Here is a 24,322-nt window from a genome sequence, read left to right on the forward strand (position 1 = left end):
GGGGTATTATGCTACATGTCTGTGGCATATTCTGCATCACTAGCTTCCCCTATACTATTGCTGTTGCCCTGACACCATTGTTTGTGGATGGTGATGGATTGTGGGATTGTTCGTTTTTCATGCTGTGCATGCATTGGTGGTGGGTGTAAATGCAGAGCTGGAAGGGATGTGCATGCAGTGGGTGTGGCATGCAGGACTTGGCATTTAGGTTTGTTAATTGTGGTAGTGCAATGTGTGAGATGGCGTAGGGTGATGGGTGTCAGGGTGAGGGGTGGTGGTGGCATGCAGGTATGGGGGTGATAAGTAGTAAATGTTGACTCACTAGTGTCCAGTCCTCCGGCAACTCCAGTGAGTCCCTCAGGATGCAGGTTTGCCAAGACTTGCTTCTCCCATGCTGTCAGCTGTGTGGGAGGAGGTGGGGTCCACCGCCAGTCCTCTGGGTGGCGAGCTGGTGCCTTGCTGCAATGGAACGCACTTTCCCCCTAGGTCGTTCCACCTCTTCCTGATGTGCGTGGATGTAGTCCCACGGCGTTCACCCTGCCCACGATCTTCCGCCATAGCTCCATATTTCTGGCAATGGATATATTTCTGGACCTGTGCTCCAAACAGCTGTGGCTCTACCCTGACTATTTTCTCAACCATGACCTGCAACTCCTCATCTGTGAAACGGGGTGCCTTTGTAGGGACCTGGGTGTTGTGTGGTGTGTGTAGGTTGTGCAGAGGGTGGTGTGTGGTTGGTGGTGCGTGTGGGATGAATAGGTAGATGTGATATGTGTGTGCAGTTCTCTTTTGTGTTAGCGTCGTCCAGTGTATCCGTCTTGCTGTGTTAGCAAACGATTGTGGTTGGGTGTTTTATAGTGCTGTTGACGGGTGTGTGAGATGTGTGTACTAGTGTCAGGTGTGGGTTTTTGGTTCATGCCAATGTTGTCTTGTTTTGTATTTGGATGGCCTTATCCGTCTTGGCGGTGTTCACCGCCAATGGTTTACCACCTTTGAATGTCCGCTGTGGTGATTCGTGGGTCATTATTTGGAGGGCGTAGAAATGGTGGCGTAACAGTATGGGTGGTAGTTCACGCTCAGTGGGTCTGGCGGATTTGTGGTTGGGGCAGTTTTCTGTTGGCTTTACGTGTATGTGTCATAATCTGGTGGACGGATGTTCGCCTCCACTGCGGTATGTTGGCAGCAGTCACCATGGCGGTATTCGGAATTTACCGCCAATGTCATAATAAGGTCCTAAATAAGTTCAGAAGTCTTTTTTAAAGATCTTTAGCAAATGAATATATTGTGTCATAATTACACGTTTTTACTTGTAAATGATAAACAAAGTCAAACTGATATATAGACTTAATTTAAAAACATGAATGGCCAGTTTGGATCTAACAGAGGAGAGAAAAAATAAGTTGATCTGAAATTAAACTATTAACCCATAAACAGCTCTTTTCAAAAATTAAAAGCCTCCTATTTGTGATTTTTATCCATGTGAGACAATAAGCAACATCCACCGCCTGAGCTACAAACAGCAGTATTACATATATATCCAGTCCTGGGCCTGCAGCCTGATTTGGTAGCAAAGAATTGATGGCAGGTCATTTATGGACCAACCAGTAAGCCTTTTGAATATTTTTGCACTTGACATCCTATGTGTGTAGATCAATCCTTTAGAAAAAATGTGTTTTCCCAACAAACATAGCTTCAGAGTTGTGTAGATTTAGTGGTCTCAGCTTTCAGCAACAAGACTCTACATAACCCCCAATAGCATCACATGAAATGCAAGGTGGCCATCTTGGCAGCACAGCAATACATTTGAATAGCACAGTCATGTGGGAAGACTAGGGGGCTTATTTACAAGCCCCTTGTGCCACCACTGCACCACTTTTTTTGCCGCTCTGGCAGTGCATAGTGCAGACCCATATCTATGAGGCCAAGCAAAGCCACTTTGCGTGGCTTTTCATGGCCTCTTAGATATGCTGTAAGGCAAAGCACCTATGGTTTTTGATGCATTCCCAGATTTACAAGGCAATGTAAACCTGGGAATGCGTCAAAATCTTACGCCAGGGCAGGCGCAACAAGGAGAAATATCTTTTATTTCTCCTTGTTTTTTCCTCTTTCTATGTGTTCTGCATTCTGCAGCACACGTGGAAAGAGGAAAACACCTCCCTGGATTGTTTTTGTGCAGGAAGGTGGCCCTTTCTACACAAAATCAATCCTGCATGCAACACAGGCACCCTTGCAAAGGTGCCTGTGTTGGCGCTAGGCAGCAAATTGTGTGCCACTGCAGTAGAAAGGACAGAAATACATCGTATCTTGTAAAATACGGTGTATTTCTGCCATTTCAAATTGCCATAGGAAAAATATTTGCGGCACTGCCCTGTTCGTTGTAAATATGCCCCTCAGTTCTTGGCCTTGAGCCGGTTGTTCGAATCGGTAATGTAGCAGGGACCTGTACTACGTCTCCTGTACGACCTTAGAGCCTCAAAAGGACAGAGGTTATGATGCCCCAAACCTGTGGGGCATTTTGAAAGCGGCACTAAAGTGAGCATGGTGCAATTTATGGGACTGCGGCCTGCTCCAGTGCCCCTAAAATGTCCTCAGTGCCATAATCTGGCTACCATCGACAGATTAAACTGTGTTGTCCTTGTGGCCAGAAATCAATCAGTGCTTTAAGAGTGGGGGCGCAGTTGTAAATGATTGGCGAAACTGTGAATTTGCATAAGAGGAGAACCTACTTTTTACTAACCCCCTTTCCTTGCAAGTCATAAGCACTCACAATGTGAGCTTTATGACGTGCAACAACTACAACCATTGTACAATACAAGGACGCTCGCTGTGATGACCGTGTGCATCTTTTCTAGTACATAGGGTTCAGTGTCCCGGCTCTGTTCATAATTTCGGCCAAAGATCATTTTAGACATTATTGGCTGTCAACTCGCCTCTGGGGAAGAGGAAACAAAGAAAGGACTGCTAGCAACCCAGGATAATCATTTATGTGTGTATTACTTCCTTCCATCTCTACATGCGTACGATTTAAACCGGCCTCAGTCTCGTCCTTCCACTTCAAGCTATTTGGTTTAGTAATTTCTCAGAAATAGTTAATCGTCTTGGCTCTAAGCTTGGCTGTTCATTCAAGACCTTTGGATGCTCAGCTGAGAGAAATATATATTCCCTGCTTTTGGAAGCCAGCATTCATCCGGATAAGTACTGCCTTGAGAGAGTTTCCACTTTCTCTTGTAAATAGACATTTGGCTTTAGAAATGCTTGTAAACACGTCCCAGGGATTTTCGGACAGTAGGAAGCAGCTGCATCTGTCTTTTTTTGCTGACGCAGCTGCATCCATTTTTTGCTGGACTGCTGCTGTCTGATAAAGCGAGAAAAACACTGGTGCCAGGCGTGAAATAACTCACCGCATGGCTGTAGTGTACCACTTTATTTTACAAGGTGGCTCAAGAGGGCATATGGCAGTGGAGTCACCAGGGTGGGGCCAAATGGGGTCCCAGATCAATTCCTTCTGGCCCCATCATCGTGTCTATTAGGCACAGTGAGGAACAATTTACCAAAAAAATAATGAAAACAGGACTCTAGCTGTTTAGCTAAGCCCGCAGGAGGATGCAGGCCTATAGGGAACATAGGGCCTGATTACAACTTTGGAGGAGGTGTTATTCCGTCCCAAATGTGACGGATATACCACCAGCCGTATTACGAGTTCCATAGGATATAATGGACTTGTAATACGGCTGGTGGTATATCCGTCACATTTGGGACGGATTAACACCCTCCTCCAAAGTTGTAATCAGGCCCCATAATGTAGAGAAAAAAAGAGACATAAAGAAAGAATAGATGTAACAGTAGTAAAATTAAAAGAGGAAAATACCTGAAGGAGGAATAACAGAAATAAGCAAATAAGAAAGGAAGGGAGGGAGGGACACTGACTAAATTCATAATTGGGAAGACATAAAACATCTCTTTGAGAATCCTACAAACCTAAAAGCTCCTCTTCCACTAACTTAAGCTCACCCTACATCCATGTAACTGAAAGCTTTAGTAAATGAATCCACCCACAGACATCGTCTAGACACAACCTTAACAGCATAAGTCACATTCACCCAGCACTCCTCTATCTCCACCAAGCAGGCACTCACAAACTTGAAGTGCATCCTTCACAACTGTTGATCTGCTCCCAAACACTGCACTGAGATTGCAGATCTATCCTACCCTGTAACTCCAACATCACCTTCCTCACAGAAACATGGTTCACTGAGCACTCATCCCGCTTATTGACCTACTGGTCCCCCCGACTTCGGCATTCTATGCCAGGTCCATGACGGCTGACCTGGTGGTAGAAGCGCTGCCTTCTACAGAAAATGTATCCAACTCAGATGTCTTGGAATTAGAAACTATTCCTCATTTGAATGCCTAGGGGTTGAGCTCCAGATCATTGATTCTAACCTCCATAGGATTTATTTCATTTATCAACCCTTCCAGTAGACACATTTATATCAAATAATTAATGGAAGTCATCTCAAGCCAAGCCTGTGTTTCATGAAACATCATTTTTTTAGGCAATTTCAACTTACACTGGAGCAACCAAATTGATCTACAAGTATCTCAGCTGAATACCTCCCTTAACAATAACAACCTTTGACAAATCTGAAATGAACCAATGCATAATAAGGGAGCTACAATGAATCCCATGATTGCCGTGATATAGAATATCGCTACTGACTTCATGCAACCTCTCAACTAATTCGACCACCACCTCCTCCATTTCTCCCTGTGCTTAAGAACACAATCAACTGGTGAAGCAGTTATACCTAAATAATGGATCAGAGACACAAGGCACATATATCCCAATGATATCTCTGCAAAAATTGACACTCATTTACAGATTCTGACCCAAGGTCATTCCACAACACTACTGACCAGTCACTACAGCATTATGATGGAAGAGCTAGCTCACCCATAGCTTAAGAGGCAATATACCTCAATGTTTTTCTCTGGAATTAAACAAAGGCATAAGATGTCTCTGTCTACAAGAACGTAGATGGAAAACAAAACCAGTTGACTTTGAATCTCTATTTACTTCGCCAATCAAGAAGATAATTTAAAAACAAACTTTTTGAAGCAAATGCCTCATTCTTCAGAATACAATTGGACCAGGCCAGTAACCGACCAACATAGACTTTGCATCACCAAACAACCATGCCCAGTTATCATGGTTAGGGTTGATGACGCTCCCAAGAGTTTTCACGTCGCATATCTGCTTTCCGGTCAGCGGTATATGCCCTTCCATAATTGGCTTCTCGTGAGATCAGCAAGCTCCCGGAACATGAAGCGTATATAGGTCACACTCACGTACCTGGCAATGCTTCGCCTCTCGTCTTGAATCAGAAGCTTTTGCAGCTATTCCATAAGAACATGGTGGGTGCGTGGTGGTCATACTACTGTCTTCACCGGAGTCCGTGAGTACCAGCGCTGGGCGCGCTTCCCTGACTGCCACTGCTTATTGCCACTCGCACAAGAGCACATGTAACATTCTTACTTGGTGGTATTGACACATGCAGGAGCGCTTTGACACTATCACTACCCTGTTGTTGCTTGCCACATGTGCATGGTCGCATTTACCCTTGATAACATGTTGGTGTCTACACATGCAGGAGCGCGTTGGCACTACAATTGCCATGTTGCTTGTCACACCCGCAGCAGCGCATGTAACCTTGATAACTTGCTGATGTCTACACGCGCAGGAGCGCATTGACACTACCATTGCCTTGTTTGCCACAAGCGCAGGCGTACATTTATCATTGTCTTTGTATTGGTGTCTACACGCACAGAAGTGCATTAATAAATCTGTTTAAACTTCTTCTTTTCTACACACGCAGTTTGTTTTGGCTTTGCCTTGTACTTGGTAGGTTTCCACACACTACAACCACAGAAATTCCTTTTAAAGCCACCCCTTCTTTTCTTATCAGGTAGACATCTTTAGTCGGGTAGGTGGAAGCACACGGGGGTAGCACAATTCACGAGTACTGACCCTGTTCCTCCTTATTCGAGGTGCAGCAGGGCTTACCCAGAAGGACTACTGGAACACCCAGGACTTCCTTCCCTGCACTCCAGCCTTCTTCCTTGTCAGTATAAACGTACGATCACAAGTAAGATAAAAGGGGTCTGTGGAGTTGGTTCATGCCATCTCGGTGACATCTCATCGCGGGTTAAAGGTAAGGGCTGTGGTGGCTTGACACCAGTAAAATAAATCCCTAACCACTACTGTCAAGGAGTCTAACTTCTCCTAACATCTGTATGCTGACGACATACAACTTTACCTAAAAGCATCCTCGCTTGACAATATGCTTCATCTGGACCAAAGCTTAAAAGACATACAATCCTGGTTATCCCTCAGCCACCTAAAACTAACCACGTTGAAGACAAACTAATCCCCCTCATCACAGCCAGTCCACAAGAGTAGTCTGGCTGAATTTCCTCAACATTCAGCACCGAAAATCACTGACTGCACCAAATCACACTTGACAACAACCTGAATCTTCAAGCCAGCATAAATACCTCTACAAGAGCTGCCACATGGCAATTCAAACTCCTCAAAACCATCAAATCTTTCATTCTAGAACCAGAATTTAAATAGGTAGCACAATCTCTAGTCATTTCCAGATTGGACTATGGAAACGCATTAATCACAGGTTTTCCTAAACTCATTTGCCTTCTGTGAAAGCCAACACCAACTTGGTCTAGGTAACTAGGCGTTTTGGCCATAACATTATTCCCATACTGATCTCACTAAACTGAATCCCAATTAAAGCATGATCTCTCTTCAGACTCAACTGAATTGTACACAAAGCGCTGCAATGCAGAATTCGGAAACACAAATCAACCTTAATTCCTTCAGAGAAATATGTGAAGAGCTGGCAGAATTCTTCTCCGAGAAAATCAGAAGGATCGCACAAGCACTTCATGGTGGATCACCAGACTTTCTATCTAAAACAAAAGGTAATGCTAACTGGACTAAGTTCAGGATGATAACCAATTTGAAGATAAAGCAGATTACACTGAACAAGAAACTAGCTCTGCATTCTGCTGACTCGATTCCATTCAGCCTGATAAAGTCGGTCAACACCCACATCATCCCATACTGGACCCATCTAATCAATTGCTCCCTCCTTATCTGTGAAGTTGTGACTGCCTGGAAATGGGACAGTCACCCCATGACTGAAAAAAACTAATACCAATCCCAAAGAACTGACCATCTTCTGCCCTATTGCGAACGTGCTTTTTCTAGCAAAGATCTTGGAAATCTGTTTCTCTATCAACTGAGAAAATCCATTGAAGACCATGACTAACTTGACAGCTGTCAATCAGGTTTTAGACCGGGCTATAGCAATGAAACAACCATGCTACACATTTTTGACAATACTTTCCATTTCCTCAACAAAGCAAACTCATACCTTCTGATACTCCCAAACTATAGTGTTTGATACAGCCAACCATCACGTCCTGCTTCACACTCTCAAAGAAAGAAAGGGACTAAGGGACACTGTCCTAAACTGGTTGTACTTCTAGCTTGACAACTGCTCTCAACTAATCAAGGTGAATGACTTGCTATTTACTCCTTCCACCATAATCCACAGGGTTCTTCAAGGATCCATACTCTCTCCTACCCTCTTCAACCTCTACACTGAACACCTAACCACTATTATCAAGGAGTCTAACTTCTCCTACCATCTTTACGCTGACAACATACAACTTTACTTGACAATATGGTTAATTTGGACCAATCCTCAAAGGACATACAATGCTGGATAGCCCTGAGCCACATAAAACTAAATATGTTGAAGACAAAATTCCTCCTCTCCACTCCTCAGAGCCTGTCCCCAGTACAAGCCTGCCTCAATTCTCTCAACATTCAGAACTGATAACTGAAAATCACTGACTGCACTAAATCACTCTTGACCAGAACCTGAACCTAATAGCCCACATATACACTGCTACTAGAGTTGCCAAATAGAAGTTCAAACTCCTCAAGACAATTGAACCTTTCATTCTGGAACCAGACTTTAAATATGTAGCACAGTCAGTAGTCAGCTGCAGATTCTGCAAACCCATTACTCACAGGTTTTCGCAAAACTCATTTGGCTCCTCTGAAAGCCTCGTTCAACTTCGCAGAACAATTGGTCTAGGAAACAAGGTGTTTTGACCACACTACTCCTGTACTGATCTCACTAACTTGATCCCAATTGAAGCACGATTTCTCTTCAAATTTGCAAAGCCCTGCAATGTGGAACTCCAGAATATTGTGCACAAAAATCTGTCCTCTCTGGAGGCACTCGCTCTCGCAGAACCACTGATTCTTTGCTCTTTGAAGGACCAAGATTTTTAAAAAACATAGAACATCCTCCCAATCTTTTTTGAGAAATTCTGAGTGTGGAAATTTATCCCACCAGAGATCTGCACACATTTTTCTCCAGAAAGCTTCAAGAAGAACCTAAAAGACTGACCAGTTGTCAGATACCTACTAAACTAATCCTCGATTTTCCCTGCCCTCCTGTTCAGCTGTATGGTTCTAACTGATTTACTAAAAGTTAGTACCCTGCTGATGGTATATTCCCTAACTCTTTGTAACTGTAATAACCTTGCCATTCAGAAAAATCTTGTTTAGTACCTTTAATTCCCATTGCCCAATGTAAAACTCATGACTGTTTACTCGCTGTATGACTGTCCTATTTAAAGGGCTCTGATGCCAGGTGTTGTACATGTTGTATAAAACTAAAAGCAAATATAAGGAAATAAATATATATATATAAACATTTGTGCCTTAACATGTGGCCCCATAAGTTTTACCCATGGGCCCTTGTGTGCCCCATTCTAAAGATCTTTTCTACAGAGGACACTCAAAATGACTGGTCTTGAATCCCACTCTTAAATCCCACTGGCCTGAGGCTTGCAATACGTTCATCATGTAGTGACTCTTGACTGGATCAGTGTTCACAAGAAGTACAGAGGACATTAATGAGTTAGTGATGTGGGACCAGTCTTTCCCATCTAAAATGTAGCCCGTGGGTCTAGTACTCTAAAGAAGGCCAGTACCCTATTTCAAAGGTTCACTCTTTTGGCCCTTGTATCAGCTAAAGATAGACTAACAAAAAAGTGCAGAAACCACCGGGGTCCTACTTTTCTGATAGGGTCCTACTTTTCTGATATCGATAGAAGATTTGCAAATTCTTGTAGATGACCTTGATAATGGTTGAAATGCATAGCAAATGAACCACAACCCATCTCAACCCTTTCACTTATTATTAGTATTGCGCAGGCAGTATTACCACATGTAGTCACATGCATCAAATTACCCTGAGCGACTACTGGTAAGTACTTCATAATAACTGTAATAGGCCTTAAATTTTAGCACAGAAGAAGCACTTATGATAAGCAGTCACTTTGGTGTTGTGGGTAGGACGCAACCATTTTACAGCTGCCATTGATTTGCCACAGATATTTGCTAAGCTAAGGGACCGAACTACTGCACTGCACTCCTTAGGAAATAATTCCTTTTAGGGGGCCAGTGTCATCACAGCAGACATCTGGCAGCCCAGACAATCCTGGTGTCTCGATGCTGCTATGTAAGCATCACCGGGCCTGGTTCAGACACAACATGAATGAGTAAAAATGAGTGTGAGGGAATGTCAAAGTGTGAGTGAGAATAGAAGTAAATGAGAGTGAGTAAGTGTTGCTGAGTGAGAATGAATGTGTTAGAGTGAGTGAGAATAAGCCAGAATGAGTGAGTAAAAGTAAGAATGAGAAAGCATGAGTGACTGAGAGTAGGAGGGAATGTGGGTGACAGTGAATGTGAATGAGTGAGTCAGACTGAGTCAGAATATGTGAGTCTGAGAGAATGAAAGTGAGTGAGTGCAAGTGAGTGTGAGTGAATATGAGTTTCTCAGAATTAAAATAAGTGAAATTGTGTGCAAATGACTAAGAGTAAGTGTGAGTCTATGTGTGTGAGACTGAATGAATGCAAGTGAATAAGAATGAATGAGTGAGTGTCAGTGAGAATGCGTATGAGTAAGAATGAGTGTGAGTGAGTGGATGTGTGTGAGTGAGAATGTGGCGTTAAACTTGTAAGTCTGTCATTGGGCCTGGCATACTAGAGATAATTCTTGGGCTGTAGAAGCATCCATGGCAAAGTACTGGCACTGGCAAACAGGAGTAATTCCTAGCATGACAGGCACATGTGACAAAATACTGTCACTGGTATATTGGAGGCAGTTCTTGGCAAAACGGGGACCCTCATTAAAATACTGGTACTGTCATACTAGAGATTATTTTTTACATCTGGGGCATCCATGGAAAATACTGGCACTGGCATACTTGAGGAATTTCTTGGCATTGTGAACACCCATCTCAAAAGGCTGGCAATAGCACATTGGAGGTACTATATGAGATAAAGAAGGAACAGCCGTGGCATAGGGTGGAGGTAACCATGACAAAAAGGTAGCCGTGACATACTAGAGATTTATTTTAACACAAGGGTATGTAGAAAGCAGGAATGGCAAAATTCTGGCAGTGGCTTATTGTATGGGGTTTTTGGCATAAGGGGAGGCATAACAGATGGAGCACACATCACAAAATGCTGGCCCAGGCACAATGGATGTAATGTTTTACATAAGGGGCCACCCAGAGCACAATTAGAAAAAAATGGGGTCAACTCCTGAGGAGTGTCACTGGCTTGGCAAACTATGAAAAGACTAGAATATTTAATGACTATTTTTTCAGAACTTATGATGCTTTCGCAGTGTGAAAAACTGGTGCCCTAAATGCTATATATAACCCAATTCTTTCAAGATTTTCACAAGCCAGAACCCTGAAACCACAATAGAATATGTCTGACTCACTTGCATCACTCTCATTACAATTCAGGGCAAGTATTACACCCCACCAGTTCCAAAAACGATGTTAGTACCCTAATATAGTGAGATCTAAAATGGACATTTGTCTGTTTTGTTTTACTATATTATTACTCATATAGTTATTATGGAACTTCAGCAATAAATATTACTGTGATGTCATTAGGGTAAAGGGCATGTGAAATCACGTTTTAGGAAGATTCAAGGTCGAAGGTCATATGATATCACTTTCTGGGAAGTCCCTTTCTGCTGTCAGCAAAGAGTTGCTGCAAGCTAGTGCTGATGGCCTGCACCGGCTCCAGCTCCAGGCCACTCTCTTTCAGCTGTCCCCAGGAGGAGGGGGGTGGAGGGAGGGTGGAAAGGAGGAAGACAGAGAGCCTGACCGGTGGCAGTGAGGACCCTGGCAAGTCAAAACACGTCCCTTGCCTCAGTCTGTCTTACATATGCACCCAGAGGCGGGCCCTGGACATGGACATTGTAGGAGCTGAGGCAGCAACCACAACCTCTGTCAGGATGAAACACAAGCAAACCCTAAATTAACCTGTGCTTAACCCTGTGTTAGCTTGGCCCAAAAATCAGGGAGGCCTAACTTGGAAGCAATAGGTAAAATATTTATGCAACATGTCAAAAAATAATAAAATGAAAACACAACACAAGAGAAATCCCACATCAATTTAGAGAAATAGATTAAAATGTAATAAATTATTTGAGACCAAAACAACAAAAATCCAATTACTAGAACAGGAGATATGCAATTGAAAGAAAAAAGTGAAAATAGTGTCTAGAAGAACAAAGTGCAAACTGTGGTTATGTGGTCACACTTGCCTGGGACAAAGTCACAAGTTCTGGCGGAACACGATTGAGCATGGGCTGGGTACAGAGATCGAGTTAGGCCCCTCTGAATTCTGGTTTGCAGAGTGTTGTGAGATCCAATGTTGAGGATGTGTCGTGCAGCAGCAGTTCTTAGAAAGCTGAGGCCCACGGTGCAGAGTCTTGCGGCGTCATAGAGAATGTTGTTGACGAGGGGCATGCAATCCAAAGTCTTGCATTGAAAAGGCATCACGCAGCAGTGGTTCCGAGCAAGCTGCGGGCTGTGATGTGAAGTCCTGTTTGTCACAGTCAATGAGGGGCTTGCGATGTGAAAGCTTGAGGAGGCGTGAATCAGCATGCAGCAGCGTTTCCAAGGGAGCTGAAGGCTGCAATGTGAGGTCTTCCATTGGGGATGAGTCACGTAGCAGCATTTCTTATGCAGCTGCGGAGAGATGGGTTAAGCTTCGTCGGTTACTCTCAAAGGAGCCTAGGTGGGCTGGCACAGCACCTTCAGGCCCATTTCCAAGTATCCCAGATGGGGGTGGCACCACTTTGGGGTTAGGACAGCAGACAGATTTCAGGTGGTAGGCTCCAGGTGGTTGGAGCCTTTTCTGTTCCTGAGCCACTGATCAGGAGGCCAGTCAACTATCCCTTGGAGTTACTCTGGAAGTCCTAATTCAAGATGCAGGTCCAGTCCTTATCACTCAGACAACATGGCAGCAGGGCTACAGGGTAGCAGTCCTTCTTTCAGAGCAGCATAGCTGTCCTGAGTCTCCCACGTGTTCAAAGGTGTACTGAGGGGCTGGGTCTGAGTGTTCAATATTTTTATAATTGGAGCCAGCTTTGAAGTAGGAGAAGATCCCTGAGGTTTCTACCCTGAGACGTTTTTAGAATTCCCTGCCTCAGTGCCATGACCACAGCTTTTCTGGGGCACAAAAGATTTGTGCCAGACCCTTTAGGAATGTGCTCAGGCAGAGGCTTTGTGATGTGTAAGTGTGGTAGGTGACAGCTCCACCTCCTATCAAGTAATAGGTGGTCCATTCTATCAACACCTATTTCCCCTTTGTCTCACTGTCTAGGAGCAATATATAAAGACCAACTGCCAGCTACACCTAGTCATGTGACCTAGGATATAGGCTGCAGGCACCAAATGACTGGGACAAGAAAATACCTTTCTAAAAGTGGCATTTTCAGAATTGGGACTTAAGGTCCGACTTTACCATTAAAGATGGCTTTAAATTGCAGTTCTTTAGACAGCAAACTTCCGATTGTTACCTGCTCCCAATTGGAAGTATTCACTTATTAAATGTAATAAGGTAACTTCATGTTATCCTATGCGATAGGTAGGCCTTGCAGTACTGAAAAACAAATTTAAGACTTAAATGTAAAAGCACATATCCAACATTTTAGATATAGTGCACCCTGTCCAATAGATTGTTTAGTGCCTATCCTAGGGATGACATATATATTAATTTACCTAGTGTGGGCAATAATGCGTGAGACCAACCCTCAGACTCAGAGCGGGTATGGAATCCAAGACCTGTGATAGGGAAAACCAAGACTAGCAGCATTAACCTATCTATCTTCATTGTCACAGTCCTCATTCTATTCAGGATGAACTTGTGATGCTTAAGAATATGAACCTTTAGTGAAAGAACTAAAACAATCTTACTATAGGCATGCAAAATAAGTGAATAATAATGCCTACTCTAGAGATTTCCTTGTTAGGGTTAATCCACAATTGGAAATTGACTTGTGGTCCACAGTCAAAGGTGAATAATCAAAAAAAGAGACCTCACAGGAAATGCCATTATAGTCATAGAAAAGAAGCAGTGTCACATTAAGGCTTTTGGGGGCCTGGGGCTAGACATATTTTAGGGACTTCTGTACTGAACACGTTTGAATTCTATTATCTATTTCCAGCTAATTAGCTCACATGATGCCAAGCAATATTAAATTTAAAGGTCATCCTTAGCAGGATCACACAAAACAGATAAACTATGTCTTGTGTGGGACCCCAAAAATCCTTCAGATGATACTGGGTAGAGAGACAGAGTCAGAGGTAGAGATAATCAGGGATGGAGAAAGGTTTAACTAGAGAAATAGAATAGGCAGAGGTCAAACAGAGAGAAACCTTACTTTCCCATGGGGGCCCTTAGAAGGTGGGGGCCCTGGGCAATAGCCCACTTTGCTTATGCCCTAAATCCTCTGAGAAGGAGTGCACCACCAGACCAGCGATCCAAGAAGATTTCCAGAAGTCCTTGAGTTATCAACCTAAACAAGAAATTGAACAGAAAAAAGTAGCCTAGAATGAAATCGTTGCACAGCAACTCTCTCAGTGATCAATAGACCCTGAACCTAACCAGACACAAGTAGAACGCAACCAAATGCACACAAAATGGAAAACATATCCCTTGATGAACATGTAACATCTAAGGAACTGGCAACAAAGAAGTAATACCTACAGTCGAGCAGGCTGTATTCAAGTTCAAGACCAGAAATATAACGTTTGCTGATGTGTCTGTTAGCTCTAGACAGACAGAGGGCAAGAGGAACAGGACGCTCCTGCGGCGCCAAGGAGTTAAAAAGTTCTTGCAACTCCCACAAAATAGGAAAGAAAAAAACGACCTTGGATTATGAGGTTAGAAAGGTGGCAAGACGAGCAAAAACTTCAAATTTCACTGAGTCAGTAAAGTATGTGCATTCTGTGTATTACCAGTAAACTGCCCAGAGACAGGAAGTTAAAACTGCTGCGTTGACATTTTTGATCAGTCGTTGTGAAGCGGGTACCGCCATCTGCTCCTGTGTCGGTCACTGTGTCATAAATTGAGTCTTATGTAGGATGACGGGAGGCAGATGTGTGGGCTATGTGGACAAAGGGGTCTGCTGAATTTGAACCCTACCCAGACTGTTGGTGAGATCTTTAGTGTCTTTCTTCAGTGGCACTAACTCGTTCTGGGTGCTTTCCAAGGTTTTACCTAATATGGGTCGCGTGAGAGCTGCTGGCTCCATGATTCTCGGGTGACAAGCAGTCATGGATTTAACAATCTGTTACATGCGTTAAGATAAGCCCGTCCCAAAAGCATCATGGAACTGGCATTTGTATAAGAATTTTCCTTGGTCCCAAGAATCCCAAACAGCCACTGGTCAAGAGCCAGAAAATTGCACTCTCTAACAATAACTCCTGGGGAAAGGGCATTAGGTTCGGCTTTTTTGTTTCCAGTCTTTTGAGTTTTAGTGAAGCAGCATGGTTGAGCTTGTCCGACATTGCCAACAGTGGCGAAGCCTTCGGGTTTGGCTTTTTTTATGCTAGCATGCTTATGATTTTGCCTATGAATTAGGTTTTGTGCTGGCCCAGGTTGGGTTTAGTTGGACCCTCTCTATCGCCCTGTCGTCTGAGAGCCGTGGCCTAAGAAAGGTGAAGGATGACATATCACTCTTCTGTGCATCACTTTACTTTGTTCCACCTCTGTTCACTAACTGATATCCAACTAGCCCCACGCTCATCTTTTTTGCAATCTGAACGTGCCAACATTGTTGAAATTTAGTTGGAGTATGATACCTCGGCTTGTGACTTGGCCTCACTGTAACTTTTCCAGAAAAAGCTCCTGGGGGCAGATTTAAGAGCCGCTAGCACCTCCTTGCGCCACATTAGCGCCATTTTTTTACGCTAATGTGGCCCAACGAGGCCAAAATTGCAGCGCCACATTTACAAAGTGCTGCAGTGCATGCATTGCGCCACTTTGTAAACCATTGTGCCATATTAGATTTGCATCAGGCATGTATGCAAGGGGGGCATTTCCCCATTAGGGGGGCTGAAAAAATGTTGCAAAGAAATCTAAGAGATTTCTTTGCGTCATTTTTATCGGCATTTTTAACACCTACTCAGAGCAGGCATTAAAAGAAGGCTTGCATTGTTTTTAATGGGCCTCTGGGTGCTTTGCAGGATTAGCGTCAACATTTTTTATGCTAATCCTGCAAAGTGCCAACTAGCATCAAAAAGTTTGACGCTTGTTCACTAACTACCGCCATGGTGTGCCATATGTTAAATATAGCGCACACATGGTGGTGCTAGGGGGTGCTAAGGAGCGCAAGAAAAGTGGCGCTGCACTAGGTGAAGTGCCATTTTTCATAAATCTGCCCCATAGTTTTTGCCATTTTCATACTTGTGTAGTCCGTGTCTTAAATATTTCTCCTGCATGTGCACTCCATTATTGGTTCGTGCACAGTTAAATAAATGTCAGTCGTACAAACACTAATAAGTAACATTCATTTCTAAAAGTCTTATTTCAATTCACATTAAATAAAACGTTGAAGGATATTTTCTCTGTTTTTTTTCAATTGGATGACTGACGTGTGTGGTCTAGGAACAGCAATCTCTACATACAAAAGTAGTATCGCTTGTAAAGCTGTGCCACTTTGGGTCTGGTCAACTTGTTTTCTTGCCTGCCCTCAGGTATCGCCCAAGCTGGTTCAAGAATCTGTGAGTCCACTAAAGTTACGCTACCTTAACCCAGAGACATTCAACAGAAGAGCTTGGACGTTGTTGCTGGGATGTGCACCCAAAGTGTGTGCTCATCCAAAGTATAGGACTGTACTGTGCCATCAGTGTGGTGAGAGTTAGTGCCATCTGATGCCAGACTTTGTGGCACAAGCCTTAAGATCTGTGCCCTGTTGGCACCTGCCTATAAATATGTGTAGTCTCCATATATGTGGTCCTTGGATTTGCTCATTCAGTTTGGTGTGTTATGTACTTATCACTTGGTGTGGGTGGTTCAAGACCGACGTCAGGGTTAACAGTGTCCATAAAGAACACATTAAGCACAAAACGGTGGTTCCCTTTTTGGTTGTCTTCATTCTTATTGTGGATGGGGCAACCTGTATGCACCTGATTTGGTGGTTTCTAACCTGAAATAACAAAGGCATCTGATGAGTTAGGGTGATGTACATCTGCTTTCTGCCAGCTCAGTTTTTGCCTAAAACAGTACATGATCTCCCCTCCTCCTTCCTGTGCTTGGAGGTGTACAGCAATCTAACAATCTTGGCTTAAGTTATAGTCAGAAAAAGTTCACAAAACCCTGACTAGTATATTCCAGCTGCTGGCTTTGCCTTCTCCTTGCTCTGTAAGTACAGAGGAAAAAGTATACTCCCTTGATTAGCAGAGTGCCTAGAACAGACAGTTTACTTTTGGTTGGCCGTGGATACATGTCACCTCCCCAAAGGATGTTAAGTATTGGTCCCATGGAGCTAGTTCGTGTGCACAAGCCATTAGCCGAACCCTAGAACCTGCTGGTTGTGTTTTTTTACCAGTCATAAACGAGGCCTAGACTCTGGAATGCAGATCTGCCTGCTGCGAGCAGTGGAGCAGCCTCTGAACAGGAACACAAAAAGGAAGGTCAGGCTTACTGACACCTGTTAGGAGGATCCTAGCCGGTCACATCTGTGTGCCTATAGTTTGAGAGCCTGCAAAGAAACATCCTAGGACTGTGACTGGGGCCTTACTATGCCTCACAACCAAACGTTCAGAATTGGGTTCCTGAATAAACAGCATTCTCACTTGACGACGATGTGTGGCAGAGGCAGTGCACCTCTACTGAGGCAGAACAGGAGTTTCAGTAGCTGCCAATAATTCCATCAGTAGAACATGTCCTTTGAGAGTTTATAACAATGTCTGTCACAAGGAAGCTCAGTATAGTTCAGTGTTCTCGATTTGTGCAAAAATTGTCCCCTCATTGCCATGTGTCAAGTAGATGTCTATAGATATCATTTGTTTTTTTATCCTGGGCACCTCTTTGGGATGAACACTTGGCTTTGAGTTTTGCTATGATTAAATCCAACTCAATAAAAATGCAAAACAGTCACAAACACAAATTTCCAGGATACCGAGGGACCAGTGCAGGACTAGGGGCCATATGTAGGTAAGAAGCAAATTGCGACTTGCAATTTGCGAGTCCGTGCGACTCGCAAATTGGAAGTCGCAATTTGCTATGCAGAAAGGTGTCTCAGACACCTTCTGCGAGTCGCTATGGGGTCGCAAAGACCCACCTCATCAATATTAATGAGGTGGGTCGCAATTTGCGACCCTATAGCGACTCAGGGCACTCACGGGGATGGAGGCCTGCTGTAGTCAGCAGACCTCCATGTCCGTGACTGCTTTTAAATAAAGCAGTTTTTTTTTCCAAGTGTAGCCCGTTTTCCTTAAAGGAAAACGCGCTGCACTTAGAAAAAAAAAACGAAACCTTTTGTTTCGTTTTTTTTCAGGGCAGGTAGTGGTCCCTTGGACCACTGCCTGCTCTGAAAAAATAATTTTGGGTCCAGTCACAAAGGGGAAGGGGTCCCATGGGGAACCCTTCCCGTTTGTGAGTGGGTTACCATCCACTTCAAGTGGATGGTAACTGCGACTCCATTTGCGACCGCGTACGCGGTCGCAAATGGAGTTGCATACCACTGCGACTCGCAAATAGGAAGGGAACACTCCTTCCTATTTGCGACTCGGAAATGCATTTTGCGAGTCGGTTCCGACTCGCAAAATGCATTTCTGCATAGCAAACACGCATTTGCGAGTCGCAAACGGCGATTTTTGCCGTTTGCGAGTCGCAAACAGTTTGCTACATCTGGCCTTAAATGTGTGTATATGGGATTCCTATAGCGCAAACCTAGCCAAAAGGAAATGGAGTGCTGCACAGGGGCAGACAGAGACAGGAGAGGTAGCTGGGTTGTGGATGAATAATGCATTATGGGTTCTTTGAAGAGGTGAGTCTTGAACTCTTTCCTGAATGGGAGCATCTTTCGAATGGCCCTTATGGATGGGGGGGATGTTGTTCCAGATCCTCGGTCCATAAATGGGGAAGGTCTACGGTCATTGTTTTTTTCTTTTTCTTACACTCCATAGCCTGCAGTCTGATGGGTATCTGGCGGTGGGTGTGCCCAGATCTGCTGTGCGCATATTATCTTAGAAAAAGACTAACAGGTATAGAAACTCGCAGGTTCTTATCTCTGTGCACTGTGTACATTGTAATTCCTAATGGCAATTAGGAATAGAAAATCACATGTGGGTGATGGGAATCAGTGGCACAAATGTGGAGAGGGCCCTCAGTCTCCCATATTAAATAGACATCGATCGGCAGGAATGGGGAATCCTCTGAAGGGGTTGGGAGAGCCCTAAAGTGTTGGGGCCCCCTTACACCGCAGGGGATGCAGGGGGCTGGGTTACCAGACTCAGTTGCCCGGCGTTAAAAATACCATGCCTTCTGTGCCTGAGGTCCAGATTAAATGAACTTCAGTAACCGCACATAAATGTTACATGAGAGACAGTGGGAAAAAAACATAACCGCTGCCACATTTTTTCATAAAGTTTACAATCTGCTGACGCTTCCTCTCTGTTCTTGAAATGTGAATGCAGAAACAAATTCAGCATAATAGATTACAGACCTCTGTACGAGCTGCTATCTGTATTCTCACAGCATGCCTGGCTGCAGAAAACTGCACTGTCAGCAGGATGGCGACTGGGCGGGCGGCCATGTTTTCCTTACTTGTGAAAGAGTCATTGACCCGATGCAGGCCTGGATCAAACTGGGATGATGAACACAGTGTGGGCTAGATGTTTTGGTGCTGCTTCTTCAGCATCATCGAAAAAGCTGTGTGTACAATTGTTTGGTATGAACATGCTGACTGCGGGCTTTGTTTACAGATTAAGCATTTAGAAAAAAAATCATTAAAAGCCCTTCCAACCACTTTAGGGACGGCCTAGAATCAATTTGTGTTATAGTCCAAACGGAAATACATTCTGCCACATTTGGAAATGTTGGATTAATTGGGCCCTGGTATGGTTCCCAACTTAATTGTTAAACCGGTTATAACTGACTGCCTCCAAAACCCCACCCTCAGATTATATACCCTCACTTATCCATGCCAAAATAGTTTCGTGTGCACTTTCAGAATGAAAAGCAGTTAAAAAACCTTTTTAATTGTAAACATACTTTAATGTGTGCTCCATAACGTTGCAATGTAAGAGAAATTGCTTTCAAACTGTCAATATGTTGTATTTTTAATTTCGTTATTTTTAGGTCCTGAGGCAGCTTTAGCTGTGTCGCCAGCCTCATTTATTAACTAAAAACAAAACAAAAAATGAAAAAAGTGTGTACACACACATACACACTATTTCTGGTAGTTTGAGATGTTAGAAATAAAGGGGGTCATTATGAACATGGCGGGAATCCCCGCTGTGTTTTTCTAGCGGTCTTATCACAGACTGCCAGCCCCCTTGAGACCCTGCCGGATGAATAATATACATTCTGCTGGGCAGAATGCAGGGCCGGGACATTGCCGACGGCTCCACATGGAGCCGTTGTCAATGCCGCTGTGCGGCAGGTGCAGCGCCCGTCGCGCAGATCACTGCCCGTAAATTGGGCAGTGACCTGCGCGACAGGGCACTGCACGGGGGCCCCTGCACTGCCCATGCCAAGTGCATAGGGAGAGCACCCCTTCTGTCAGCCTTTCGCCGGTGGGGTAACCCGCCAGGGAAAGGCTGGAGGAACAAGGGTTCTTTATCCGGAGCAGCGCTGCCCTGTAGGATAAAGTAATCTGCCATCATCAGGTCCCTGTCGGCGGTAGCCTAGCGGTGGCAGAGGGCCGAATGTGGCGGCCCTCCCTTGTTCAGAATATGGCGGCCCAGACCGCTATGCTGGTGGCGGTAATTTCCGCCACCACCCGCATGGCGGTCTGAACCGCCATGTTCGTAATGAGGGCCAAAGTGTCTAATGCAGGTTTATGGCTGGTGTTGTCCTCAAGAATAGATGAGGTCATGTGTCCCTAGAGGTAAGATTGAAAACAGTATTCAAACTGCAATTATTAAGAATTAGCTATGAGTTAAAGAGGCTTGACCAGTAATTTAGAAACCATGAAAGTTTATTAAAATATTAAATATAATATAGAAGGCAAAAATATAGCAAAAACAAATACAGTGCCTAATAATTCAGTAATCAGCATAAAGCTCAGTAATCGTTTAAAATAGATGCAGCATGGGCTAAATATCGAAAAATAGTCTGTGTCCAGTATATACAGCAAATCAATGGGAAATCAGACTAGAGACGAAAAAGTTCTTCTCTGCGTCAACCTCAAAAACGCTTCCTTTTATAGGCACAATCACCATAGAAAATAATGAAAATTGTACGGTCATCATCGGGTGAGTAAACATATCAAATCATACTACAGCACTATATAAGATCATGCAATCTTGCACAAGACCCAATCAGGATTTCGCCCTCAGTTCAGCATGAATCTGTGCTGTTACTTGCGTCTGAGTCCATAAGATGCATTTCGGATGAGGAAAGGACGATTGCTCTGGTAATGCTAGACCTCAGTGCGGCCTTCAATACCGTACCCCACAGCCTCCTTCTTGAATGGCTCTGGTTGTGCAGTGTCAGGGGTCTGGCCCTGAGGTGGCTGGCATGTCTTAAAATCACACCTTCCAGATGACTCAACAGCCATGTTCATCTGAGGTGTTACCCCCTACAACAGGGGGTGCCACAGGGCTCTACAGGGCTCTACATTTAAGCACGACTCTATTAAATCTTTATATGCGCCCTCTTGCTGATGTGATTGAACGCTTCAGTGTTAAAATTGTATCATATGCAGAAGATACTCCGTTAATCATTACCCTAACACAAGATGAGGGAACCTCTGCAGCCAATGTTAGATCATACCTGCTTGGGCTAGCGTAGTGAATGGATCACAGCTGTCTTAATCTCAACGCTGAGAAAACTGAGGTTCTGATCACAGGTAAACCACCTTCAATCTGGTCTTCTGCTTGGTGGCCCGATACTCTGGGGCTAATTCCTACCCCTAAGCAGAAAGTTAAAATTCTTGCTATCTGGTTCGATAATGCTCTCTCTTTTGACAGCCAGATAGCCAACCTTGCTGGTGTCTGCTTCAGTATCCTAAAAACCCTTTGCAAGATCTTTGCCTTTCTGCCAGATGCTGCCAGGAAAATGGGTGTCCAAGCTCTATTTTTGTCAAGGCTGGACTACTGTAATGTGCTCTATCTCTGAGCCACTCAGGGCAGCATAGGGAAGCTTCAAGGGATTCAAAATATGTCAGCCCAGCTGCTGCTGAACATTCCTAGATTTTCTCCAACGGGGCCAGCTCTGGTGAAACGATATTGGCTTCCTGTATGTTTAAAATGTGAGCCTAACTACAACATCCCTGTAACCTTTGTTTTTTTAAGTGAATTTTTATGTTTTTTTAATTCTATTTCCTAACTGTAACACCCCTCTGGCTTTTTCAGTATATATATATATATATATATATATATCACTCTGCTTCATTTCCTCAGTTGGATGGATAGAATGGTTAGGGCCTGTAGTTCAACACCTATGTTCCACTAATGAGGAGGGGTTAAAGCTTAATTACAAAGAAACTAGAGGACATGGAGGCTCTGGGTCTAGTTAGACATTTGTGGAGCATCTCACCCTAGTGTCGATTTTGTGTTCACACGTGTTTTTTGTGAGCACAAATCTCACACAAGGAGTGCACAGTTTTCTGCCCTCTATGGCAGTATTTCTCAAACTGCAGGTCACAAACCAATTTTTAGTGGGTCGCAAAAGTCAAGGCAATAAATAAAGATGCCTTCAAATTTTGTATTCATTTTGTCACATTGCATGTGCTTTCAAGACAGAGGTCAAATATCAGGCTATGTCTGCTGAGAAATTGCTCTTCTACTAAAGTGCACTAGGGGTGCCCACGGCCTGTAAATCAAATGCTACTGTGGACCTGCAGCACTGATTGTGCCACCCACATGAGTAGCCCTGGAACCAATGCTCAGTCCTGCCACTGCAGTGTCTATGTGTGCAGTTTTAAACTGCCAATTCGACTTGGCAAGTGTGCCCACTTGCCAGTCCTAAACCTTCCCTTTTACTACATGTAAGACACCCCTTAGGTAGGCCTTTGGTAGATCCATGGGCAGGGTGCAGTGTATGTTAAAGGTGAGACATGTACGGATGTGTGCTACATGTCCTGACAGTGAAATACTGCTAAATTCTGTCTTCACTGTTGCAAGGCCTATCTCTCTCATAAGTTAACATGGGGGCTGCTTTTAAATACCTTTAAATTGCAGATTCCCTTTGAGAGCAGATAGAAATGGAGTTTGGCGTCTTTGAACTCACACTTTAAAAATACATATTTTAGTGAAGTTGGTTTTTATATTATGTGTTTGAAAATCCCAATTTTAGAAAGCAGGAATTTTCTTGCTTAAAGCATCTTGTGACTCTGCCTGTTTGTGGATTCCCTGTCTGGGTCAGTTTGACAGTTGGGCTGTTTCCACCTCTCTCTAGACTGTGACAGAAAGGGGGATGGGGTCTAGCCCGCATATTCTGATGAGCCATCTGTGCTAGGAGAGGAGGGAGGTGTGGTCACTCACACCTGAAAGGGCTGTGCCTGCCCTCACACAATGCAGTCTTCAGCACCCTGGTGTGTGTTTGGGGCCTGGTCTGGACAAGGAAGGATCTTACAAACACTTAAGACTTTGCTTTGAAGTTTGCCATCTTAAAAGGCAGAAGGTGGTATACGTATTGGAACCGAAGCCCCAGACTTTTAGAATCTTTTTGGAATCCAGAGGAACCTCTGCCAAGGAGAAGAGCTGAAGAGCTGGGGGGCGGGTATTGTCCCTTTGCTGTGTTGCTTGGCTGGATTGGCCTGCATTTGCTGCTTCTACCTTAAAAGAGAGCAAATGGTGAACTGTGCTGTGTATCCTGCTTGAGAAAGTTCTCCAAGGGCTTGGAGTAGAGCTTGCCTCCTGTTGGAACTCTCAGGGACACCAAAGACTTCAGTTTCCTCGACCTACAGCATTGGGAACTGTGTGTTTTGTGCTGTTCAAGAAGAAAAACCATTGTGATGCCATCAACGACGCTGCTGGACTGCACCATGACTTGCCGATGCCGCACGGAGTTGCATTGCCCTGCTTCGCACCGTGACCCTGGTCCCACCGACGCCGTCTTTGGACAACTTCACGGAGCCGCTGCTTGCATCTCAACCTGCAGGCCCTGCACTTTGGCATCACCTTGCTCACACCGCAGCCTGGGCATCCCCAACACTGCTGCTCCTGCTGACACCGAGGCCGCTGCCTGCACCGTGGCCTGTGGACACCACTTGTGAGGAACACGAAGCACTGCAACCCCGGTCCACCGACGCCAGCACCATCGACAATCAGTGTCATCAACAGTCGACCCTGTCTGCACCACGACCCATAGATGCTGACCGGAGCCGTTCCACGCCGCACCACCGCCGACAGTTCTTCAGCAACGACGATGCTACTGCCTGGACCATGACCTGATGACACCGCACATTGCACTGCCCCGCTTCACACCGCAGCCCCGAGCCCTGGTCTCACAAACGCCGCTGAACGCCATCACTGAGCTGCTGCCTGCATTGTGACCTGTGGGCACCGCATGTTGCATCGTCCCGCTTCACACCGCAGCCCTGACGCCATCCATGCCAGTGCTCCTGACTTCATGAGCCCGGAGTTCGATCCACAATGGGTGTGACTTCAGGGGCCCGATGACCCCCGCACTGACTCCAAAACTGACACTGCGACGCCAGCGACTCCACTCTGC

The sequence above is a fragment of the Pleurodeles waltl genome, chromosome 8, assembly GCF_031143425.1.
Source record: "Pleurodeles waltl isolate 20211129_DDA chromosome 8, aPleWal1.hap1.20221129, whole genome shotgun sequence".
Lineage (NCBI taxonomy): Eukaryota > Metazoa > Chordata > Amphibia > Caudata > Salamandridae > Pleurodeles > Pleurodeles waltl.